The following is a 26,593-nucleotide window of genomic DNA, read 5'->3' on the forward strand; positions in this document are numbered from 1 at the left end:
CAGAGAAAGAGAAGAGGAGGTAGCATTTACGTTTGAACTTTCGAGTTTCTTCTTTGCACGAATTGCACGCGATTCGGCGAACGATATCCGCCGCACCCCGTATATATCCGGCCATTGTCGCGAACTTCCCGGGAAATCGAGGTCTCCGGGGAAACTTTCTTAATTATCGACGGATGAGTTACAAAAGCAGGTGCTAGTTTCGGAAACTGACTGGACGCGCCGGATCGAGAGTGAGTCCGGCGAGTTGACCATACGGGTTACTCGCGCGAGTAATTCCTTTGGCTCTTGCGAGCCACGAAATTAAAAGAGGGAGGGAGGGGGGCTGAAGAAAGGCTTCGACGAAGAAAATAGCGGAACGGGGGGTGGGTTGGGAGGTGAAATCTCGCGGCAGTCAGCATCCGTGAGGAATAGATCGGCGTCGGTGGGGGTACATTATAATGAAATCGGTTTTCGCTTAGCGCGCTTTCAAGCAGCCTTTATTAAATCTGTGATTCCGGCGTTTTCCTTTCTCTCTTTCGTTTTTTACTTCCCTCCATCTTTCCGCAGGCCGCGTCCTCCTCTCTTTTCTCTGCCTCGTCGTTCTCTTGCGTCTTTTTTTTTTTTTGCCCCTCCCTCTCTCTTCCCCCCTCGCTCTCTTTCTTTATTATTCTCGACTTCATTCTCGATAGACGGCGAGAGAGAGAGAGAGAGAGAGAGAGAGAGGTGAGCAAAGGTCTTTCGAACTGTCTTTCATCCTCTCTGCCCCGTAGCCGGGACCTGCTCGTCTTCCAGAGGATCTTGCCCGGATTTACAATGGGAATTCGTATTATACCTCCCTGCCTTTCGCCTGTTTCCCCGGCGGATTGTCGTCGCGGAACGACGAACAGAGCCGCGAATATACGACTCGCCGAGAGATTGTGCCTGACTTGCGATTTTTATGGTCTTCCGGCTCGAAAGGAGAGGGGAAAAATATAAGCACCGTGCCTCGGAGAATATTCCGCGAGCCAGGCCCTGTTGTAATAACTTATTAAAAGCCCGGCGAACTCGACACGAAAAGAAGCTTTCCACCTTTTATCGGCTGAAACAATCCTCTTTTTCAGCCGCGAACTAACCTTTCGCCGACACGGCTCCAGAATTACGCTTTCATCGGTTGGAGAGAGAGAAATAGAGAGAAAGAGAGAGAGAGAGAGAGAGACAGATACCCGTTCGCGAGTTACCTAATTTTTACGTTACGTCAACGTTCTGTTCTCACGTTCGTCTAGCGTAATTTCAAAAAATCGTGCAGAGTGTCTCGTTGTGGCAAAGTATCAAAGTGTCCTGTTGTTGATTGTTCGTCGTCATGCGTTTCTACATGATCTGATTTTTATATGAGGCTAGAAAGAATTGCTATGTCTATTGAACGAATTCAAGAAATCAGCTACAGTTACATGCCGAGATAATATAAACGGCCACACATTTCAAGCTACCGACATTTCGAGCAATATAAGTTTATAAGTCATATTGAGAGTTTCTGTCGTTTTTGCTTCCCTCAAAGAAAAATTCTCTCGAGCGTTGACTTTTGGACAAAGATAGTCCTCGTTGAATCGAAGTTTCAAGCTTCGTAAGAAGTCCACCCGATTCCAATGACTATGCACAGCTTACCTTCTCTTGAGATAAGAGACTCGCCACTCAAACATGGATTACCGAGGTAAGAAAAAAGTAAGAAAAGTCTGCCTAACGTGACTTCATTCTTGTATCTCGCGCAAGAAGTCCCGTAATCCTATAAATCAAGCAAGATTAGCGTAAACGAGATTTTCCCTTTGACTCGGGAGGTTAATTTGCTTTTCATTGAGTTACGGGCCGAAATTCCCCAGACAGAAAGCAGCAAACAATTCGAAGCAGCTAAGTGTTGACGGGACAATGAGTTCGCTTATTGAATCCGGCCGTGATTTATGCATATCGGGCCGCCGTTTGTCGCTTTCCAATTTGCACGTTCAAACGGGCGGCTAGCCGAGCACAGCCGGAACGTGCAAATCATTTTCAGACGACGTGGAAAAACACAGTACGGGATATCTGCAGCTCAGGCTCCAGACGGTGGTCCCGCAACGTGTCGAAGGATATGAAAACGATCGGAGCCCGATATCAAACGGCGGTTTAACAAACTTTTATTAAAATCCAATGAAACCGGTAAAGTTCTTTTTTTTTCTTTCTTTTCGCTAGCGAGCACGCGATTGTCGGGATGGACAACGCGGGATCAAATTAGTTTTCTCGTCGAGGGCGTCGTTGCTTTTTAAATTCGACCGGAGCCCGTCGACGATCGGGGCACGCGGACGAATACATAAATCACAAAGCTCGAACGTGCTCGTTATCGCCAACTGACGTGACTATCGGACATGATTTTTCCATTTAATTCCCTTTTCCCGAGGTCGAGTTTTCGCAACGTGGAATTTTGTTTCATTCGACGTGTTTCTTCTTTGGCTCTTGCATGTATATATATATTTCTTTTTCTTTGGTAATTTCATAGGATCTTCAGTATATTTAGAATATATTTTTGACTGTGTTTTAATTTAATAATATATGTCTCTAACTAAAGTCTGGGAAATTCGTGATATTAAATATACTCGTCATCTTTTCTAGTTTTTCTATGTTTCTCTTTTACAATAAGACATGCTTCTCGATTTTTGGAATGTTATAAACTTTCCAAGATTGCTTTCTTCTCTCTATGTCTTTTTAGCCTGAACTTAATTTTAATCTGACCGACGTTTGACAGATCTATAATATTTTTTCATCCTTCATCTAAGTTCCCCTTCTCTTTAGTTCCCTGTATTTTTCACAATATACGTAGGATTGGATGACGTAAATATTTTGTATCTTCTGAAGCGTTGTAAAGTTTGCGAAATTCATTTCCTTCTTTTTACACACTTTTATGGGTGGTGGAGTTTAAATGAAAATATATCTGCAACATTCATCAGTATCCTCTCGCATCGACAAAGTTTACACATTTTTTTCTTAACTCGGTATTTTCGAAGGATATACAGCGTCAAAGGACTCTTTTTTTTCCTCTTTTTTTAAAAGTTCGGTAGTATATTTTCTATGGAAAATTGTTCAATAACTTATTTTTTATCAGAGTTCACGTTTCCAAAAACACTCGCCGGTTGCAGCGAGGACAACACTCGAGAGGAAAAACGATTGAAACTCGTTTTTTTTTTTTTCGCGAAGCACCCCGGGATTCGAAATTCTGATCGATGGAAGTTATGAAGCAACCACTTTACTCACTTTGGCCATCCCGTTGCCATATCTCGTCTATCAATTTGGCCACATTTGTCAAATATATATGGATGGCAATCCACTGCAACTCCAAATTAACAATTACCCCTATTTCGTCGTAAATGCAGTAGTTTCTGTCGTTCCAAATATCCTCTCCGTAACTGGAACCACAACCTAATATCGTGCGCTACTCTCCGTAATAATCATTGACTCTTATTTACCGAGCAGAAATGTTTAGACACAGATTTCTATTTTTATTACGTTTCTAACATTTTTGCGACACAGAGTATTTACCTACTATTAATCCTTCTATCTGTCGCCGTAGCTAGGATCAAATACAATTGGTCAAGCCGATGAAACGGTTTTTTCTTTTCGTTATACTGTCTCACGATAGAGAAATATTTCACCATTATAAATTCGTTGTCTCTTGTTACAGCTCGGATTAAACTCTTCGTTGAATTTGTACTGAAAATTCAAATGTGACAATATGCGTCCTTTTGTTTGATATCGAGGATAAACGTATGCCCTATCGCGGATATCATTCGTTATTACATTAAAGTATCGAAGCTACGAAAATATTGCCTCTCGTAAATAAATCGAATTTACATTCTCACGTTCGTAACAACGTGGACGTCGAAATACAATGCTGTGTTCTACATGACGCGTGATCCGGTAACTCGGAAAATGTGCGGCGCACTGTTGAAATTCCCCGTCGTCGTTAAATAGTCCTTCTTCCAAGGATCCCGACGTTCGAGGTTAATCGAGCACGATGCGTTGCGTCGCTGGCCGCGGAATACGGTTAACAGCGACCACGACGCAACTCGTGCACTCGTGCACTCGTGTCGGTGTACACTATTAAACGGGTAGTCGCTTGCTCGTTGAAGCGAGCGGTGTATCCGGTACAGCTCTGGTGATTTAATGGAAAGCGGAGCAATCTCCGAGTTTACCTTTGTCCTCATCATCGCACCTGTTTGAAGCCCTGTCCTCACCTTCCTCCTCGTTCTTTTTCTCCCCCTTTTCTTCGCTTCATCCATCTTCTCGCCCCTCCCCACCTTTTCTCCCCGTCTTTGATTCGTCGCGAGTGTTTCTCGCTGGCAAATGCAACAGCCTACGAGCTCGCTAGAGTAGTTCTGAATATAGTTGGCTCGAGTCTGCCCGAGGCTCTGCAGATTGCTATGAATATTTGACATTGTACGACCCCGAAGGTGTGCTTTCCAAGTTGAGAGAGAGAGAGAGAGAGAGAGACGCCGCCCGCTCTTCGTCCCAGGCGGAGGCGGCTTTCCGTCGATTCTATCTAACTATTGTAAAACCGACCTCGCCTTGATCCTGTCTCCGGCCAACTTCGGGCTGCGATCTTGCCTCGTTAGAACCTCCAGCCACGTGTTCTTTGTAGCAACTTAAATCGCAATTTTCAATGGTCTAGCGCTAATTGTCATCTGAGAGATCTCGGATCTCTCAGTCTTTGTACGTCAAAGTATATATGTGAGAACGGAATCAACGATCCGTGATTCTGCACGATGATTTCGTATTCTGAATCGTGCACCAAAACGCGAACGTATTTGCCACTTGGGGATGATTCTTGCCACACCAAAGCGCGTCGTACGTTCGACGTATGTACGTTAGGTTTAATGAACGCGTTAACGGTGGGGGGAGGAAGGGCAAGAATATATAGGACAGGTCTCCTTCCGGCATTCCTGCGGACACGTTATCGTTTCACCCTCTCGTGCTTTTAATTACGCACGGATAAATCAACGACTCGGAGGATAATTAAGTTTTAGAATTCAGTTTCTTCAACACTTCGCGACCCGTTCTTCGTTAACTTTGACGACGAGAAGTAAAAGTGAAATTTGACAGTGGCTGAAGTAAAATCTTCGGGAGATTGATGCTCATAAGCGTTTGCACAGTGCATCGCAAGGGGTCGACGAATCCATCAAAATGATCGATTGTAATTATTATACTATAAATTTCATGGAAAATTTGAAGATAAAAAATTAGAGGAAATGTGCAGAGTTTAAAATTTAAAGCAACAATAATATTACAATATCTGAATTTTCGATCCAACTTTCAGTTTTTAATTATGTCTTTATGATGACAATATAAAATTTTATAAACCAATAAAAAAGAACTGACGCGTGAAAATGTACGAAGCTCGAGAGGTTAATCTTTCTGCATTTCTTTCTTACGGAATAAGTCGCGTGGTCTCTAGCCAACTCTATTCTTCAACGTCTCGCCCCAGGAACTGCTTAAATATCGCGTAACAATGCTGAAACTCTCGCCTCGTCCATACAAAGTACATTTTAATCTCCAGTTATCCGCGAATATACGTCAAACCAGATATTTTCTTTTTTTTCCCTATCACACCTACCGGTCGAGAATTTCGAAACGAATTTAGGAGTTTAACTGTTGGCGTTAAAAGGAATTCGCGATTCTCGCGCGCAACGTCTCTGGGGCTTGGCCGAAAGTTATAATATGTTAATGCGTGGAAATTTCCCTAACTTTTACAACCTCTAACGTTACACCTACTTCGGGGCTACGAACATCTTTCGAATGGAAACTTCAATTTATTTATTTACTGGCTCGTCGAAAATTTCGTCAAAGTGGATTGAACGAGTTTCACAATGGTTCTCCGTTGGAAGCTTCGTAGGTAAAGTAACCAAATCCTTTTTGGTAACGGTCACTGAAATTTTAAGATTTCGTTAGTTAATACGATTACCGAGGGGGAAACTCTGGGGCCGAACAACGATGCTGGCGAGACTTATTTTATGTTATCGTCGCTAATTTTATTTTTAATTCTACGTGGGAAACATGAACTTGACGAAATTATCGAAGATATTCCTACAAGAATTAACATGGGAGTTTCAGAACGCAAAATTACATAGAACGAATAAAAATATGTCCAAAGTTTAGCGATTAAAAATATTTTCCACCAAAGTTCTATTGTTTTAAATTACACTCGTAAATGTGTGAGTTGTCGTAAATATGCCACAGTCTAGTAATAATACTACAAGCATTAAAGTATCACTGTTAAATATTACATAATCATATCAAGTTTTTAATTTCTGCTACAAATAATTGTATCCACTCTGTGTCACTTGATATAAATAAATTTAATAGCATACAAGAAAGCTACAGCGGTATCAAAAAATCCACGGAAATATCTCTTGACAAGTTTGTCCACGTTCCAGAGTATTTAATTTGGCCACTGTGTGCGTTGACTTGAAATATTTCTCCTCGTTCCTTTTTACGTCACGGTAATTAATAATCGCGCGTCGCGACAAGTTGCATCGACTTTTTTTTTAACGACGCGACGTACCATAACGATGTCGTCTCGCATCTTGTGGCGTTTCGAGATCGTTTTCGTTCCCCCCATACACGTGTACCGCCAAACGGTAGAAGCACATACTCGATCGAATCGTTAGAAAGCAGGATGGCTGTAACTCGAGGCTGTTCCCGATCGATTTTCAATAATTCTTGTTTTTTTTTTTTTCTCTCCTGTATCGAACTGCAAAGTCACGTTTCTATCTCTCTCTCGATGTTGGTATTAAAACATTATCGAAACGGCGCCGGTGTCTCTCTTTCCTATCTCTTCTGCCGCGAATCACGTCAATCAATTTCAATGGGTTTTTCCTTTTTTTTTCTTTTTTTTCTTTTTTAATACCGAACATTCGCGGCGCGGCCGAGTTGCGCAGTTTATACGAGTCAAGTGCAAAAAACGTGAAAGCGGATGAAAATTTTGTTGTAAAATCATGCGGCTGACGTGAATCGCGAAAAGTCGAGTGCGCGCGCCAGCATTCTGTTTTATGAGTTTCACCAAGTGTCGTCGATCGCGCCGCGTTTCAGCCTCTCCGCGTAGATTAATTTTTTACTTTCTTACCATTTCCCTTGCACGATCGTCCCAATGGAAAATATCGCACGACGAATTCAAACACTCTCGTTGCACAATTAGCGACACGGATCGAACGATTGCTATTTTTGACAATATCTTATGAATATTTGGTCGAAGTTTCCAAGTCTACCAAACTACAGTTTCCATATCCACTTTTTTCGGAACACAGGTACTTTGAGTTACACATGGCTGGATGAGAATCGTACATGTCCAAGTTCGTCTCTATTTTGTCAGAAAACATGATTTTATTCAAAACTGGTTCCAAATTTTGGATAGTAGTACGTAACATAATTATATGTACGTGGAATTTCGTAAAATCTTAATAGCAAACAAAATCGCGAAACAAAAATCATCGTTTCGTTACAATCCCGAGTCCGAAATCGATGATTACAGTCTCTCAAGATATTACTCAGCACACATATAGATTCCAAACTCGATCAATCGCGATGAACCACGAGGTCGTAATAAGTCAGCAAACGACCCGTCCCCGGCATTAGAAATTGTTCTTTGACAGTGAATAAAGCAGGAGGGAACTGGTCGCAGAAGAGCGAATTAATCAGTTAGTTAGAAACTCGGTCGACATTAAAACCCTATCGCGTTTGCCGAGCAAGTTACTAGGGCAACTAAAACTACCTCCCTTTAATAACTATCCCATGGTTGAAAGCCGCTTCCCCTTCTCTTTCTCTCTCTCTCTCTCTCTCTTGTCACACAACTCGGAGCATTGTCAGTATGAAACGGCTTCGATGGAATTCGATCTCTCATTTGATTTTTCATTTTTTTCTTCCTTTTCTTCTGTCTTTTCTGTTTTCCTGTCTCATCTATCCTTCGATCGGGGAAATGGCCTCCGGTTGTTTAACGATTTCAGATTCTTGGCGACAGCCTCGAGCTTAGTTACCTCGACGTCGGTAGTCGCGACAGCCGTATCGACAATATCGCATCGATGGCTGACGTCGAGCGAGGCAACGTCGCCGTTGTCTCGCTCATCGTTCATGCGGAAATCTCCCGGTTTTGTCGAATATTTTTCGTCCCGGCGCGTTATCGAAAAGACATCTCGCGCAACTGATCGCGTCGGTCCCGAATATCAACTACGATCGTATCACGCCATCTCGGCTCTAACGAAGAAACCTAACCCAAACCTAACCCAAACCATCGAGTCTATGAGAGAAAAAAAATTCCCTCTCTCCTCGTCGAATCAATTTCGAATGCATGCGGCATATTCGGAGAAACTAGGAGGAAATTGGTCTTAAAAGTTTGCTCTATTCGCAGAATAATAGCTTGGCTGCCTCGATATCGTTGTAAATGTCCGGCGGAGCACGGTGAATAACAGTCTGACAGAGGCGCGGTTTGCCAGAAAAGAATCGTCTAGTTGTGTAATTAAGAAATTCCAGGCTGAGACGCGACGTCGAGCGACCATTTTAAGTTGTGCGCGCAAAGCAGAGACCAACGGGCGAAACCTATTTATTCGCGACCTCGCCGGTGCAAATTCTCGTGTCTGAGATTTTCGTCGCAACCTGCAGGAAGAGAGAGAGAGAGAGAGAGAGAGAGAGCCTTCTTTGTAAACAGGGGACCGAATCGCTTAAAGCGGAGCTTTTCTACCGGTTGGAAACACAACACGGAGAGCAAGGTTTAACGAATTTCCTCGTACCAATGGAAACGACTCGATTGTCTGTCGACGGAATTCGTCGTGACGCTTTACGCCGCGCCACTCTCGTTCGTCTCGCGACTCTCCGCCAACTAAGCTCCTTATAATTTTCATCGTAAAAAGGAAACAAACGCCTTCACGACCGATAAATTCGGTCTTCATTGAGAATTTCCCATGGCTCGTAGCCGGTTTCCGCGACTCTCGTGCGACAAGTGGTGAAATTTCGCGGAACAACTGGTCGCATTTAAAACTTCCCGTGGTATCGCGGCAGATGGGTCGACGACGGAACGTTGATATAAGCAGCAATCGATTTCTTTGAAGCGGTTGACGGAACGTTCTCGCTTTCGTTTGGTAACGGCGAGGCCGTTTTTCCGGCCGGCATTATCATCGAAATCGAGCGCAGACCGCACCAGGGAACAAGATCACCGTCTTTCGCGGGATTATCATTTAAATTGGCAATCGATACTAGACGCGGAGTTACTCCTATCTCCCCCACCTTCTCATTTTTCATTCTTTCGCGAGTCTTCTCATCCGTTCCCAACGCGCGTCTGTTCACCGGTGTATAGGTACTCATTCTCCTCGTGGTATCACGTTCGATTCATCACAATTTGAATTTATCGTTGGTGGAAATTTGAAAAACCAAAAGAAAAAAGAAATTCATCTGTTCTTTTTTTCTTTTTTCTTTTTGTGGAATCGTTGACAAAAAGGGATCGCGAATTTATCACCGCGGAATTAAATTCAACTGTTGATCATTTGAGTAGATCAGATTAGGTTAGAAAATAGTCAATTTTAGGCACCAAAAATATTTGCAAGGTATCTTTCTATAGATCCACAGAATTGTAAAACCACCGACATTTATCCAGAAACGAGATTAATAACCGTTAACCTTAAGTGACCACAGCTTTGTAACAAATTCATGAAATATTTTCCAGATATTTACACCTGAACATAAAACATTATCCACGGAAAGTGATAAATTGTGATAAATTATAGGTGCATTTGTTCGAAGCAATACCTTACAAATGTATAATTCTTGTATTTCATGCTATCTGTCATAAAGTTGTCATCCATTTGAAGTTAACGACTCTTTAGTACTCAACCAACCCAAAAATTTACTGCTCTCTGTCATTCTTCTCTGAGAAATTAAAAAATAAATTCATTCTTTTTCGCAGAAACGGTTGACAAAAGGAAATCACGAATTTACCACCGTCCTCCTTTGAGAACTAAAAAATAAATTTATCCCTTTTCACAGAATTCGCTGAAAAGAGGTCGCGAAACTCGCGTTCGCTCACGATGTTTTTTCTCTTTTAAATCCTTTTCTTTCTCGGCGAAACATTTCTCGGCCAAGAAAGCCGTTGGCCGATGCCTTCTTGGATGTTTGCCTTCGTTCGCATCGCCGTGGAACCACTAGGAAAATTCTTCGTCTTCGTCGGTCGAGAAAATTAACGAACTATAGTATCGAGAAGAATTTCATTCCCATCTCGTGACTTCTTTCCTCCACGGCCGTTTTTGTTTCTCGAGTCTCGTAAAGGATTAGTTTTCCAATTAACCGTGAAGAGCCGAGGTCCCATTGTCCCTGTCCAAGACGTGTGCACGACAAATCCGCTGTTTCGTGCCTCTATGCACACGATACCGAGAGCAAACCTGAGCTTGAGTGGCTCCATCGAGAGTCGTAGCATTTGATCTGGTTATACAACCGCGCCGCTGAATTCTCCTACATCCCTCCTCACCCTCGCAAGCCTGTAATTCCCTTACCGATACCAACCACCACCACGTTCGATTACCTTTCTTCGATGAACATTAATTTCGAGGTTCACCGAGTCAGGCCTCCTTTGTTTCACCGATGCCTCCTCGTTTTTGCTCCGCGGCTATTTATCAGTGTACCACGCCTGTTCATCCAGCGCGAGCATTGTCAAGCCACCTAATGAAACACTTTTTGCTGTAAACTTTCTTGTTTTAACATTAAAAAATTCGGTCAGGTGATTTCACTTACAGTGACGGAGAAAACAGAGTCAGTCTTAGAGATCTGATTTGTTTTTCATGTTCTCCACGATATAAAAACTCAATGAATTTTGTGATACACTGTCTTCTACTGTGTCGCTTACCTCTACCTTGCCTCTCAAACTTTAACTCGTCACCGCATCTCACGAATTAATAATTTTGTTTATTCCAATATTTTCACGTAGAACATCAAATATGCATTTCATTTCCAAATCAAAAAAAAAAAAAAAAAAAAAAAAAATAGAAAATGTAACGCAATCACTGAACGCGCGTGCGTTATTACATTTACGAAACAGAAGTTCTGCAATTCAAATTGTTGAACGCGTTTGCACCTGCAGAAAGAATTACGCGATCATTGAATTATTCATCGTTACATTTATGAAAAAGGTTCGACAATTATCGAGCGCGCCTTTGCGCGTGCGAAAGGAAGTCGTACAATGAACGTTCATTATTACACTCACGGGACGAATAACACACTTATAAAGAAACACTCTTCAACACGTTTCTTTTTCTTTTTTAAATTTTGTTTCGCTGTACCGGGAAAAGAGAATACGACAACTTTACACTGTAATGACTTGTCGCGTGAAACAGAATTTGTCTAGTTTTCTGTTATCAAACTAAATTTTCGTTTCGGCGGAATCTGACAGAACGTGACATACCCACGGTGACGTTCGCGATAAGAGAGGCTGACGTAAAATTGCAGAACGTTGGGAAAACTGAAAATTCCCGAAGAATAGCACCTTTTACGCCCCGGTTAGAGGTAAAACGGGAGAGGTATAATGATATCCCTCTCCCGTTTATATAAATAATATATGCGGAACATTCTGCTTAAATTAATGGAGTGCACAGGCAAAACGTTTGAATATTTATAATCAGCGAGTAAATTATTGTCGTTTAAATAGTAGCATTTCATATTCGTAACGAATGTCTATGATTAATTTGCGATCGTAATTACCATTACCATTGGCTCGTTTGTTCATTAGCATCGTAAATTCTTTCCATGTTCGAGAGAGGAAAGAGAGAGAGAGAGAGAGAGAGAAAGAGAATGAATAGTTACTTTGATTTCGCGTAAAGGAGAGTATCATCGAACGAAATGATAATTTGTTAAAAAATCACGCGTGAACGCGCTTGTTCGTTCGCACAGGTCGTCGGAGGCGGCGAGAAATAAACGATGCAAGATTTGAAATTTATTGTTATCACGGAGGCGATATCGCGAAAAATTCGCGTTTCACGCATCGAGAATTTCCATCGAAAGAAGCGCGCGCGTTCCCAGGCGAAAATTACTCGTTACCGAAAACGGTTCGAATGAAATTCGCTGGCACGCTCGGCTGTTTTCACGATCTTCTGTCAATTAACAGCTATGCGCGGGGAGTTCTGCCTTTTATTGTCGTCGCGCGGAACGACAGATTTGTCACGCGATTTTTAAAGAACAGCGATCCGCCATAAATCTCTCGGTACATCATTAATTTGCCACGAAATAAAACTCTGTCACATCTACCCATGATTTGTACCACGTCCTTTCTCTTCTGTTCTCTCACCGTACAACTTCGACTCCATTTCACGGTGACGTCGTTACGATTCTTCCTTTCTGTCCATGAATAATTCCCGAGCGAGAACCACCGAGAAGAAATCTGATCTCGCGCCGTCAGCTGTCGACCCATTCTCTCGCAATTATTCGGATGATTCCATTATTTTTGAGCACGAATGGAACTCGCGAGAAAGCTCGCCGGTCGTACAGGTTGTACAGGAATGCTACGAACATTATCGAAGTTGAAACGACGTGAATTTTCCGCGATGAAGTCGAATTGTTTCGAGTTTTAATACCGGTGTTATCAAAGTGCTCGAACCGACTAATTCGTAATTTTCCATACGGTGAACCATCCGCACGACGAACCATCTAACTCGATGGCCACTTGGGTCGCTGCAGCTCCGTCTAATTTTAAACTAAAATTTCTACCGTATATACTGATGTCACAACTTTAACGTTTAACTTTCAAATCTACTTTAAAGTCTCAATACCTTGAAATCTTTTAGAGTTTTATTTCATTATATCGGTGTAAATCGAATGAAAGTTAGAAATCCATTTAAGGGTTAATCAATGTGTTATTGATAGACCGATTCAAATAGCTCTTATTTTAAATAATAGCATTTAGCGTAATCTTTAATACGATTGCGAGAAAAGAAAATTTCAATCAGTGCATCAACCATACAATATGATGTTTAAGTAGGCGATTCACTCCGTGTAAATAAAAGCTTGCGTTTTTTATTGTGTTATAATCTTCTTTCTAATCTTTGCACTTTGATTTCTCTGAAGTTTTATATTTCAATCTTGGTTTAGTTTTAGTGTCAAGTAGCCGACACGACGATCGTTTGATAATTAATAAACGACGATATTTTTCGAAACATCGCCCCCCCGTAGGAACTCTTTCGCGCGAAAGATTTACGAATTGCGAGCGCGACCGAATCAATAACGCCCTCGGTGCGATGAATCATGCGAAACATGACACTCGGCACACACCGAGTGTAACAAGCAGTGATAAAGATATTTCATTACTTTATTTTTAGAGCAGACGTGTCGACAATCCGTGTCCCGTTTCGATCCCCTCCCGCTACACGTATGCTATATTTATCCATTCCTAAAATTAAACAAGTTTCAATGCTAAATCATTCAGCTGGATACACTCGGTGGTTTCTCTTCTGATGAGCTATAAAACGAAGGAATGGAACACGAGGATGCTAAAAATAGACTGGCTGTCTCTTTCGAAGCAGCTCACCGCGCAGTAAACATATTGATCCTCAATTTTCGTATCGCGAGCGACTACAACAGCTTAGAGTTGAATCAATCATTCTCAGATTCAGAGTATAATTCAATTTCGTTGGCGATCGTTTAATTATCCTCTGGTCGCCAGCGAAAGTTAAATATCAGACTCACGTACTAATTAATAAGATTACGTGATGTTAATTCTTCCGAGTCTAATGTGCGAAAGAGAACAGAGGCTTGAGGAAACAATGTCTTCCTAATTGTTCTCCGACAGATCGCAATGAAAAAAGAAAGAACGTCCCAGCGAACGCTGTCCAAGCGTTCATTAAGCTTTATTCAAACTGAAAATGTTTTGTAAATTTCCCTTTCGGCGTCGGACGAGACGCCAATATTTTTATCGGCGGGGAGATACATCACCGTCTCGTCTCGTCTCGTCTCACGCTGACTGCGATCGGCCAGCGCGATCGCTGCTAGTGATTTGTGTTTCTAATCTCGAGTAGCGATCCCGGAATGAACGCGAACGGTGAATAGACGTATCGACTGTAACGGTGAACCAGCGGGTAGGGAGGGGGAGGATAGAATTGCGACGTCAACTTTTTGGTATCGGACGGGAGTCACCTTCCTTTCTATCGAGCGCGACTCGAAACGTCGCTCGGACCAGCCGGTACTTCTAATTGCTCGGGCTTAGCCAGGCTAGCCAACCTTCGTTCGATCGATGCCCGGGTTCGAATCGAAAAGACGAAGTCAATGACGAGAAGAAACGAATGGAAGAAAAGTGCAGCTGCCTGTCGTCGAACGAGAATTGCGTTCTCGCGTGCGGATCAGTCGTAGCCACCGCGCGACAACAGCAAAGCGATTCCTCTTTCCTTCGTCCTCGATGAACGAGACGAACGGAATTCTGTGCTCGAGGAACGGCGATGGAAAAGTCTCCGCGTATTCTAGAAAAAAGTTCGTGGAAAAAAAGTACGAAGAAGCAGGGAAACCTTCGGCGGGATACGGTCAAGAAAGTGTGTCAGTGTTGAGGGCACGACGAATCGAAGGAACTGGAGGATTGCTCGCGGAATATTTTCACTTTAAAAGGCTGGCCGCGTTTAATAAGAGCCGATCACGCGACGTGATTATTTTCTGGTTGAAGCTGGAGAGACGGGAAAGAAACACGGAACGGTCAGTGACCAATTAAACCTCGATCGATCGAAACGATCGGATCGCTTCCTGACGTGTGCCGGGTTCCCTCTCGAGGCAAACAGTCGCAGCGACGATGAATTTTTATAGAGGAAGTTGATTTAAATAATAATTTAAACGGGGACAGATTGGAAATTGGGCCGTTTAAGTAGTACGAGTCGACGACGGGCGGGAGCTGGCTGGTGTGAAACGTTATCGCGCGATAGCGCGGCACCCCGAATTGATTTCTGGGGTACGCTCGCGCTGAAATACTCGCGTGCACAGCACGTACAATGGCGAACACAGTGGCGGAAGAAGTTTGAAAAAGCTGGCGTACAAGTACGCTTAAACCGGTCGGAGAACCGCGTAGGCGAGTAGTGCGACTCGACCATTTCGTCGAATCACGGGTCGCTTTGCTTTTTGCCATTCGTGCCATTTCCTTCCAGGGGATCTCGGTTACGCTCTCAGTGAAAAAGGCCTTTAGCAGCGAGCCGCTAAGCGAGGGGATGAAACTATTCACAAAAGCGAAAGAAGGCGAAATTCCGACTATAGGATTACATCCTCTTTAAAGTAGAGTGAGAGAGAGAAAGAGAGAGAGAGAGAGAGAGAGAGAGAAGAGGAAAGAAGTAGCGAATTGAAACGCGTCACGATACCGCAGACAGGATGACGCGTCGCGTCGCATCGGCACCTTCCCACCTTTCATCGAGGGTGAACGCGAGCCAAGTTGAAACGAAAACCGCGACAACGCACGTCGTACAACTCGGCTTTTCCAATCGAGAGCCGAAAATGGATCCGTAAATTTCATTCGCGGCACGCGTCTCTGGTCGGTTATGCTTAATGATAATGCTCGCCGTTGGACCCTTCCCGATCTAAAGCCGCCACTAAATCGCATCGCTTGCCTCTAATTCTTGCGAGTTACGCTCGTCGCACAGCACGTGTCTTCGCTTAATCGAATCACGTTTATACGGAAGATGCGTTATTCATCGATTTGTTACTGTGTTTACCTCCTCGGCGATCCTTCGGTTGGGGCGAACTCGCGTACACACGTTGATTAATCACAGCACCATCCACTCGGACGATCGATTCGTGATCGTCTAACTGAAGAGAGAGAGAGCGAGAGCGAGAGGGAGAGACAGCGAGAGAGAAAGTAAAAGAAAAGGCGGAGACAAAGAGATTTTTTTAAACGACGAAGCATTTGACGGAAAGTTCTCCGCGGATGTGTCTCGACGTTGCGGATGTAACGCAAAATGAAACGACGACGGGGACGGGAGCAACTTCGTCGATCGACGACGAGGAGGATCGACGACGCGAGAGTACACGTGGTGCCGCGACGTGCGCCCACGCTAGACTGGCGCTCGGTCGGTCGCTCGGTCGGCCGCCTGACTCGTCGCTGACTCTCCCTACTGCGTGGTTGGCCGATCGGCTGGATGGCGGGGTGGTTCGCTGACTGCATGGTAGAACCGCTTGCCGGAACAACCCTTTCCCTTGTTGCTCGCCGCTCTTCTCTCGCGTCGACCCTCTGTTCTCTGCGAGGCTAGCTGGAACAGAGATTCTGGATGTTGCAGTCCCTTTCGTGTTTCGAGTCTGCCGGGGTAAAAGTTTTCGGTTCGTTCTACCAGTCAGGGACTAGACTCGTCGGCAGACTGAATTTATCCTCTAGAGAAAGGGAGAGAGAAAGAGAGAAAGTGTTCAATGGGGATTTTTCCAACGTTGCTGGTTTTTCGTTGGTCATTTTATAGAACGACGAGTGCCTTCGAACAGGGGAAGGAAGCTCCTTCCGAACGAAGGAGAACGGTCGAGTCACGTACCTTCTTCCTTTCGATGCCCAAGTTTCCAAGATATCTTTCGTTCTGGATGGCAATTGGTTCGAGCTAGCTACGCTGTTGAAACGCAGACGAAAAACACGATTCATGGCACGGGCGTAGTTATTCTTGAGAACGGAGGAAACCTTTTGTTTGTTAATCGACGAATTAAAGTTGAACTTGAAATTAATGCCCGTTGGACAGTGTCTTGAACACCTGTAGCACGACAACTGAAATAAACGGGAGCGACGAGTCTCTTGCAAATTTCGCGAACACCTTGGTACTTTTGCAGCACTGTAAGGAACATTTTCGTTGCTTATATACGTTTTCGCGTTTCCCGACCAAGCCAACATTCTCCGCTAGTACGAATTTCGAGTTTAATCTTCGCCGTCGTACTTTCTCGCCAGACACGCGATACAACAGAAACCGACGTGCGAAAGAACATTCCGAGATTTATGCTCGAACGACACCTCTGCTCCGTCGTTAACCACGATTGTGTCAGTATTATTTTCGTTATCGTTCGCGTGTTATCCAATTTCGATAACACGAGGCGATACGACGCAACGGCAATGGAATAGGCAGTCCTGCGATACCACAAACTTCGTGTCGTACGTCCCGCGCTAAACATACGCCGTCGGATTTAAGTTTCGCCGCGAAGTTTCGGCAGCGGTGGCATTATCATTCAGATGATTATCCGCGGAGCGTGGCGGGATTTGTCGAAGACTGCTCCCCTCCGCCTCCCTCCCCTCCCACCATGCCGCGCGATCGAATTGACTTAATGACACTTTGATCTCGGCGGCTGCTTGGAATTTAGTTTCGCGAAATTTCCACGATGTTGCGGGCGATGCTGAGTGCAGCTTCTATTACCGTAAGCACCAGCTATATTCAGACACGCCGTGGAAACTTGCCCTAGTGACAAGTGAACGTGGGCGGATTGCATCGAGTCTCGGGCCCCGTTCTTCCCTGTTCCCCCTCCTCAAACTTAAGTAGCATGCAAATTATTGCAAGCTGGAGTTTAATTAAACCCACACACGGGATTTCGGCACAACGAGACGTCGAAACCCGACGCGGCCAGTTTATCCGCTCGAGCGAAAAAAAAAAAAGGTCCCGACCAGTCGGCCTGTCGGAATCGACCGATCGCTGACACCCAATGCTGGGTGGTAGCTGGAAAACTAGCCGGTGAAAAGGCTCTCTCGACTACATCTCCATCGAATTAACCGCGCAAAGCCGGGGCAAAGAGGAAACAGGCAAGTCGGGCGGAACAGGAAGTCGTACAATAGAAACTGGCCTGTCTCGCGCACCGGTTCTCCGTTCAGCTCCGCAATTCCCGTTACTTTGAAGTCTCTCGCGGAAGAATATTTGCCTGTCTGTCTGGCGTCAGTCAGTCTCTTTGTTATTCCGTTCGGCTCCTTAGCGCTTTTCCATCCCTCCGATGGATCGCCGATCGACCTGACCCATCGTCCTATTCATGCTACCTTAAGCTGCTGCTGAAGCGTAGCACTTTGGAAGCTGAGTGCCTATTTCGTCGGCGATATACTCTCGGTTTAATACCTTGCCACGGTGTTATCTATTCATGGGGAATTTAATGCGCGCGATACGTGAAAAATATGTGAAGCGTTCGAGGTTGGTTGTAATTAAACTCCGAAGTTTTATACGTTCGAAAACAGTTTTTATGACATATGCGAAGATGTTAAAATCTTTGAAGTATTAGTTGCAATAGTATCGCGGATTTTTACGAATTTAAGAAAAATTCAAAAATCCAATACCTTTGTACAATTTTATACAAAATGTCCAAAGTGACGATACGTCATTTTTAAAATACAAATCTCTACTCAAGTTCTGCTTGTTCCTTCAGAAAAGCGTTTCTCGGAAATCTGCTACGTGTCCAATCGTAATGTGTCAGGCGCACGAAACAAATTTCTATTTAGAGCCAATTTCTCTGAACACGTTCACAAGGATGAAAAATTGCAGAAATATCTGGTTAAAGTATGTCCAGTTGTAACAACTGTGACTTAAATCGCACTGTGATTCAAGAGGCTCTAACTGTTGCTGAACATTTCTCTGACTTTGCCCGATCGGCTATCGGAACGATCTCCGCTGCCCTTAATAGCGACTATTAGACGCAATCAGCCACACGATAACGTAAAATTAGAGAGAATCACGATTATGCAATTACTAACCTTTTTGGGTCTCGCGGAGACGAAAGAACGCCTCGTATCTTCCATATCACGAAGGTTTAAATTAACCGTGAGAAGACACGAAGACCCGGGTTGATTGTCGACTGTACATTCTTGTCTGAGCTCCGGCCGAGCTAAATATATTCTATCCTAATTTCGTTCCCTTTTTTCTCCGATCAGTCTTCCCTGTCACCTAATGGAATTAGACTGAATGTAAAATGGAACGTATTTACGAACCTCGGGATAATTTAGTATAATTTCTGTTCAGTTTTAACGTTGCCTTTAAAGATTTCAGAGGAAGAGATTACGCTTCGTGAATTTTTTACACCTTCCAATTTTGGAAATACAATTAATACTCAACAAGTATCGTTGGCCGAGAATTTGTAACTTTTTCTTCATTCTCTTCATTTATCCGTGCTCGATGGACGCTTGGGACAAGTATCGTGACGAAATTAAACGGTACTTTATACAAAAAAGTCGATTGCAATTGAAAAGGTTTTGTTAAACACATTATTAAAAATGACACGTGTCTTGCGACTTTTTCAGCGGGAGTGAACTCACGCTGAGTTTTCATCGTTTTAATTTGGAACAGACGCGGATACAAGTGAAAAAAATTTGTTTAAACTTCGTTCAGTTTGAAAGGTGAAGGGAGTTTTTCCGAAACTTTTATCCAGTCACGAAACACGTAGCGCTTTCAAACATTTGATGGCTAGCGTATATCTTCATCAGTCTAGAACACAATTTAGAATTATAGCCCACAGTATTGTAGAGACATGCCTCGATATTTCGCAGTCAATCAATCGAAACATCCATTTCCGCGAGTAATAACATAGTCCAAGGATCACGAACAGCGCATCCGACGGTTTTATTTATCTAATTCACGATTGTTAGCGCATCCGTAACAAATCTGATTATATTAATGAAAGCATTAATGAAAGCATCTGTTCGCCGACTCTGTTGCCATTTCTGTAAATTACAGTTACAAGTAGCAAGGCTCCTTACGAGAGGGCGATAGAGGAAAGGTGATTAGAAAGAGGCGATCTGTTAAAATAATGTAGTAATTCGGAAAAAGGGGGAAATTTTAATAATCAGAGGTTACAAGTAACAAGCAAAGCGCAAAGCAGACGAACTTGAAAAATTCTCTCAAGTTATCGACGATCGCGGAATTGCGACAGATGCTCATCCCAGCGTTAAACCGGAATTCCAGGACGATAAAACGCTCGCGTAACAACGTTTTTACGCGTGAAATTCACGGTGTTGCGATCGAAATCAGGATAAACCCCATTCGTCCATAGGAGAGAGAGAGAGAGAGAGAGAGAGAAAAAGAGAGACAGGACAACACGAACTGAAAACTGTGTTTGTTTTATTATCAATGGAAGAGATCGTGAAATATTCAGCGTGCAATTATTATGATACATCAATTCAGCAACGCGCACACGCACTTTTATCGATGCGAATCGACGCGGTGGTACGTCGATTAACATCGACATTACAGTCTCGTTCGTCAAGATGAGAGACCGCGCGCGTTTCACACTGACATTTCAATCGCGATTGCTCCCACTCGAATCGCTCTTTCTTTTTTTCCTTTTTTTTCCTTTTTTTTTTTTTTTGATCGTACACCGCGCAATTTCGAACGATCCATCGGGGGCTTTTGTTCATAACGTACTCGTTACACCGATAAAATATCGACGATGCGTCAAGCTCGATGACGGAGGAGCCTGGGTCTTGGACCTAGGCATCGATTAGATCAGAGTTTTGGATACTTTGCTGACTTACACTATCGCGTGGCCGTCGAGTCACCTTTCGTTTATACCGGCAAGTATCTTGGTCACGTGAAATTTGGAAATACCTCGGGAGAGGATTCTCGGAATACCGTGGCAACTATTTTCGTGACTTTGGCCTCATACGTTTTCGAGACTTTCGAGACTTTCTTACTTCATGTAATTTCAAGTTCTCGTTATATTGTATTCTTATACCTCAACTGTCACATTTGTTTTCTAATTTATTGCATTTTCTCTTTTTGTTTTGCAGTGAGATGCGCTACCACTGCGACGCAGAGGATGCAGGGACGAGACGTCGAAGGATAGTGGTAAGCGATTGATTATAGTTTACGAAAGAGAAAAGTAAATTGTTAGAGTAGCGTACAAAATTAAAGCGACGTGGACTGAAGATTTCTGTGTCTCTGCGGAGTCGTTTGAATTTATAAAATTTCAAAGGGAAGGTAGCCGCTTCGCGTATACTCGAGTATACTCACGTCCTCGTGTACATAACAAAAAAGGATTCATTAAAAAATTTAATTGAAGGCTCCGTTCTTTAAAACAAGTGCACGATTCAGCGACACTTCAATCCCGCATAATACGGAGCAACATGAAAATTCCATATGTATTCACATTATATCCTCGCGATATTTATTAGCTCCCTATATTGTGTATAATATTTCACTGAACGATTCATTCGTAGCGCCTACTACTTCTACCATATTCTAAATTTAATTAAATTTAGGCTACGATCGGTTCAATTGAGGCTTTTACACACAGGAGAGTACCCTATTCGACCGGAGAAACTCGTAGAGAACACGTAGCAAAAGTCATATTTGGCAGCGAGAGAAGATGGAAAGGCTGAAAAGATAGAAACTCGTCGGCGAGACAGTAGTAGTAGTTTTTACGCGGAGGGAACGTAACGCGGGCGATAAATCGCGGACGATTTGCGAGCGGACGCGTTCGTTTTGCCCCGGTTTCCGGTCCCGGGGCAGAAGAAGGGTCGCGCGCGGTTTGACGCCTTGATTTTACAGCGGCTCGATGATCGCCGAGTGACAAATGTGCCAGCGTGACGCGGGGTGTGCCAGCTCGTCGTGGCCCGGTCGCACGCACACGCCGACACAATTAATGGGAATCCTTGGGGATCGGCGAGAGGTGGCCGACACCGGGGATCGAAAATATATCGCGAGTGAATACGAATCGGCGACGCGAGGTAACGGCGCGCGACCGCCACCAGTCCCTCACTCCACGCGTGATTTACGACCCGGCACTCTCGAGGAAAGGAGAATTCCAGTGTCAGCCTCTTCTGTTTCGAATCGGTCGCTTTCGCGCGAGTGATCGCGGATTAGAATCGAACGGGAATCCCTTGATTTACAGTTGCTCGCGATAATATGTAGAACACTTGTAGAGAGATTTCGTGGACACGCGTAACGCAACTTGCGAAAATAATGCAGATCCAAAGTGATTTACGACATTTGGATTGCGAGTTACTGCTGCACGTTCCTAAATCTCATAACGTAATACGTTACAGGTTAGGGCAATTCACGTTAGATTAATGAAATCTTGTCGAGGTTTCGTCTTATTTTATTTCCAACTGAACGACTCGATTTAGTAATTTTTAATCTCGCGTTACATTCTTCGTGACAGAGATTAATAATACAGTTAATCAAGAGTAGTGATTTCAAAGAAATAATAGTGTTTAGCTGAAATCGCTGAGCTTTTAAATTATTACATACACGATTATAAATCACCGTGATTCGGTCTGTCTCGCTGTCTGACTATGACGCAGATATTCTACTTACATGTCACCGTCAAAGAACGAAAACTTTCGTTAATGTAACAATAAATTAATATATGTAAATTCTACTATTCTAATCTAAAAATAATACAAATATGTAAATTCCACTATTTAATGTATAAATAGTTTTAATATATAATAGTTTGATATATTTATCAAACTTCGAAATGTCATGTTCGTTGATTGAAACACCAGCAGGTGAGAAAGAGGATAAGAATAATACGTTTGATCGAACGAGCTCAAGCTCGACTAGGCTTTTTGATCTAGCAAATTGCGTGTTGAACGAACTACAATAAACGAGTAAAAGCGAAATCGTTTCATGCGAAAAAAAAAGCGAGAGTGGAAGAAAGAAAAAAGTACGTATCGTTTATGAACGCTTTGAGCAACGATCAGAAACGAGCGCGCGTCAATTAAAATTCACTTTTTCCCACTGTTCGATCTATAACCTGTTAATCAACTCTGCAAACTCCGCGCGAAGCGTGATTATGAACTTTCCTCTCCATTTATTAACAGGAGATTTCCCGTTCGTTATTATTAATTCGACGCTGTCATTACGCTTATTCCAGCGAACAGGCATGCCATTGAATTGTGATAATATTTTGCGAATTCGACACGTAAATTAATCGCGAGCAAATTGAGCTTTCTTCGAAAGAAGAAAAATTATAGGCCTTTAATGAGTGATTCGCGTTGTTATAATGTGAAAAAATGTATAAAGAAGTACGATGTCACGAGCGGTGATGGCGATAAATTAGCACACTTCGCGAAGAAGAGTACAATTTTCATTACGCGGCCGGGGCAAAAGAGATTTTAAAAACGAAGATTTACAGCCGAGAGCAAGATTTTATCAATGTACAAGCAATTTAGATCGAGAAACAATTTTATTTCTGATTTTGGCAGCCACTGTACGTACGAGAAAGATCAAATAGGTGAAAAATATTTCCTTTCGCACGAAGCTCTTCTCCTTCGTTCGGTCCTCCATTCTGAAATCGAATACAACTGTAGAAGGAAAATTCAATTACTAAATGATTCGCGATGTCGTTAACCAGTCGAAGTGATCGATGGTTATTAACAGCTTCGTCGAATTAGCTGGCACTTCGCTCTCTCTCAGGTCAAACGTTGTCCGCATGCGGGCTAATCACGGGCGAAACATTGGATGCATCTAGAACGCGCATTGGTCGCGACAGGCAGGCAGGCAGACAGACGGACGGACGGACGGACAGAGATGGTAAGAGAAAATGGGAGAAAATGGAAAGGATCGGGGTTCTCATCGGAGGCGTTCGATCGCAACGTGGCGTGTGTTGGAGGCGTGCCGGTGCAGCCAGCGCCGTTGATGCGCCCTGTTTCTTTGCCAGACCGGGGTGCCGTGCCGGGGGTTCAAAGCAGCCTCCGCCTCTGAAAGCCACGGGGAAAAACAAGTTGAAAGCGGTAAATACATGGGGCCGTGTCGGGGATCATGATCAAACAGCTGCTCCTCGCATCTCGCTATTCACCGGCCAATGAATACGCTCTGCGGAACTTCGCGATAATCCTATGGCTTATATCGATTACCGTTCCACGGCGTCCCGGGGCGACGGTTGTTTCTCAAGGCGTGAAACAACCGGCCTAAGAAGGATTTGTAACCGGAGAGCACGGGGTTTTAAGGCAATCTTCAGACCGCCTTTCCTTGATTAGTTCCGCCGCAGCAACCAGATCGCGTACCGAGACTCGTTTAAAAGTTGATTCAGCCTAGTTTGCCTCCTTCTCTCTCTCTCTCTCTCTCTCTCTCTCACTCTGTGCTTCTTCTATTTTCCTTCTTGCTTCTCTTCTTAGGAACTTTCTGTTTGAATTATCATTGGAAGCGAGGTTGTATTGAAAAGAATGTCACGCCGTTCGTCGTTTACGCGGCTTGGCATCGTGCGCAGTTTTTCGTTTTCGCGGCTCGTTCCGTAGCTAATCAATTTAGCACCATTACCAATGGAAAAATCGACGCTACTTCGCGATTTAATCAATATTTGAGGATTATTGGATATGAAATTGGACGTCGCGCGCATTTATTTGGACGCCGGCGGCGAACGATGAATATTTACGGCGTTGTTTACGCCTATGCGCGACGCACCGACCTTCGACGGGCCACGACTTCAAACTCCATTCCAGTCTACGTTCTTCTTTAGTGTGAAAATTTCAGACTAGAGTAAATCGAACTTGAAATTGCGAGTTTGGTGGATTTTCTGCTGTGTTAAAATTGTTCAAACATCTGTTCTTTTAATTAATTAAAGAAGTAAATTTTTACAATTGTTACACAGGACATCGTAAGGTTGATTATTTCTTAGCAGACGGAGGAGATCCAGAGGATTAGTCAGACAGAGTTGATCTATCAATACTGAAACAACCAAAAGTTTCTAATTTTCTTTATGGAAATTTCATATATTTGTAACAGTGTGTTATTAGATACTCGAGTGATTTTTGATCCTTGCACTTTAATTTCTGTGCCACAAACATTATACTTTCGGTAGTTCTGGCGTTAAGTAGCAACCGATAATTTGCTATCCTCAATGTCTTTAAATTACATGAATTCGTAAAATTCAAGGATACAACGACGAGAAGATACGAAGCAAACCCTTGGAGCCTCGCTTTCGTGGCGCCAATGTTAAAAAAATGGAACTCAGTGAAGCAAATCGATCGAAATAGAACGAAATCACGTCGCGTCAACGCAGCGTCACGTTTATCCCCGAACAGATCGATCGAACTCGATGTCGGAGCGAAGAAGCTTCCCGTTCAAAAGGGAAACTCTCCTTCGTCCAATTAACGAGCGAATTTTCACGATGTTGATGCAAAACAACAAGTTAACCTCGTTACACAGAACACCACCAGACTCGAGCGCTAATTCTTAACAAACAGAGGGGATCGTCTGCGTTCTCTCGTCTCTCGCCCCGAAGCTACGATATAAATCTCCGGGGTCTTAGTCTGATTATCTCGCGTCGCGGGACAGGACGAAATGGTTCTAATTTCGCATCGCGTCGATACTGTGCCCGCGTTTCGTTTCATCGTCTATAAATCTCTCCTTCGGACTTCGGTGTCTGTGAAATTTCGTTTTCAAACGCTGGCTGGAACTTTCTCAAAGGGAACTTTGTCGAGTTCCCTTACTTTCCATCGGAATGTACGCCGATAAAGGACGTTAAACGCGGCGGGCTTGTGAGCCCGCGCCACCCTCCCCTCGCTTGGATGAAGTTTAATTTTAATGCGCCGAATATTGGGAAACACAGATTGCGCCTTGCGAAATTTCGCCGTAACGGCAACGATTCGCCGAATAACTACGTGGAAAACACTTGGGAAATTTAGCTAACAGGCGGATTTCACGACTCGATCTGCTTGAGGATCCCTGTTTAATTTAGCGTGCTCTCGGCAGACACGGCGGATCCTTTCCGGTTAAATTCGCCGCGACTTAAGGGAGCGGATCGTCGTCCTCTGTCGTCCAAGCGCAAGTAAAGTTTTGTTACGTTTGTTCGCGATGAACTTGCTATGCAAGAAATTGCAATTCTTTCGTAGTGCGTAATCTTTCGTGAGTTTCAATTGCGACAAGATGTTACAGAATGACGAAGTTATTCAAACCCAGATTTAAAATCTTCATTTTCTAGAACGTTGATCGGCGAGTTGCGAAAAAGTGACAAAATTCCTGTTTCAATTTGCAAATGAAAATGTAACGTACGTTTCTCTTTCACATGTGTCTCAATTATTTATTTCGCTCATTTACAGATCGTCGTTTTGCAGTGGAAATTTTTTGAAAACTGTGCATTAAACGCTACATTTTTATTTGTAAATCAACGGGGGCGACGTTTCGAAACTAGCGAATAATCACTAGCCATTTTGTAACATTTTTAATTTAAAAACAAAAATTGAGATGTAAAGTTAAAATTCACGCACGCGTTACATATTTAAAAAAAAAAAGCAACATTGGAATTTTTCATTCGATAGTTAACTACGAAAATAAATCGCAAAATTTTACCAAAATTTTCGGACATTTCAGGTCGGCCCCTCCCCCATAAAGAAATTTGCCGTACGATGAAACGCGTAGAGAGTAAAAACAACTTCGATACCTGGTGAAAATTGTATTTTATCGTCCCATTTAGTTTCCTGTATAATTTTTTCCCCCTTATTTTTCTCTATTTTTTTTTCATACCTGCTATTTGTCCGACATGGAAGTTTTCACGTCCATATAGAAGCGCGTGGCGGAAATTTTTCGGTTAAATCACATTTAGTGAAATCATGTGGCAATTTCGAGGATACAAAAAACGCGTAAAAAATATCTTTGCAAAACTGAGCAAAAAAGAGAGAGAGAGAGAAAGCGACAAGAAGAGTGAATATAAAATAGTCGAGGACGACATTTTAAATTTACCACGGCGCTGA

At 43.3% G+C, this 26,593-nt stretch overlaps 1 protein-coding gene across 3 annotated transcripts in view; it reads right to left on the minus strand.

Moving 5' to 3' along the window:
• The window catches only part of LOC122529664 (protein artichoke-like), a 223,628-nt gene that overhangs the window by 88,736 nt on the left and 108,299 nt on the right, over positions 1–26,593 (minus strand). For 2 of the 3 annotated variants that reach the window (XM_043655995.1, XM_043655991.1), the window contains exon 1: positions 15,681–15,998. The exons of the other annotated variant lie outside the window; for it this stretch is intronic. The gene's annotated coding sequence lies outside the window, so the exon portion shown is untranslated. Of the gene's footprint in view, positions 1–15,680; positions 15,999–26,593 lie in introns of those variants that run through there. 3 annotated transcript variants of the gene reach the window in all.

The sequence above is a fragment of the Frieseomelitta varia genome, unplaced genomic scaffold (assembly GCF_011392965.1).
Source record: "Frieseomelitta varia isolate USP_RPSP 00005682 unplaced genomic scaffold, Fvar_1.2 scaffold_30, whole genome shotgun sequence".
NCBI lineage: Eukaryota > Metazoa > Arthropoda > Insecta > Hymenoptera > Apidae > Frieseomelitta > Frieseomelitta varia.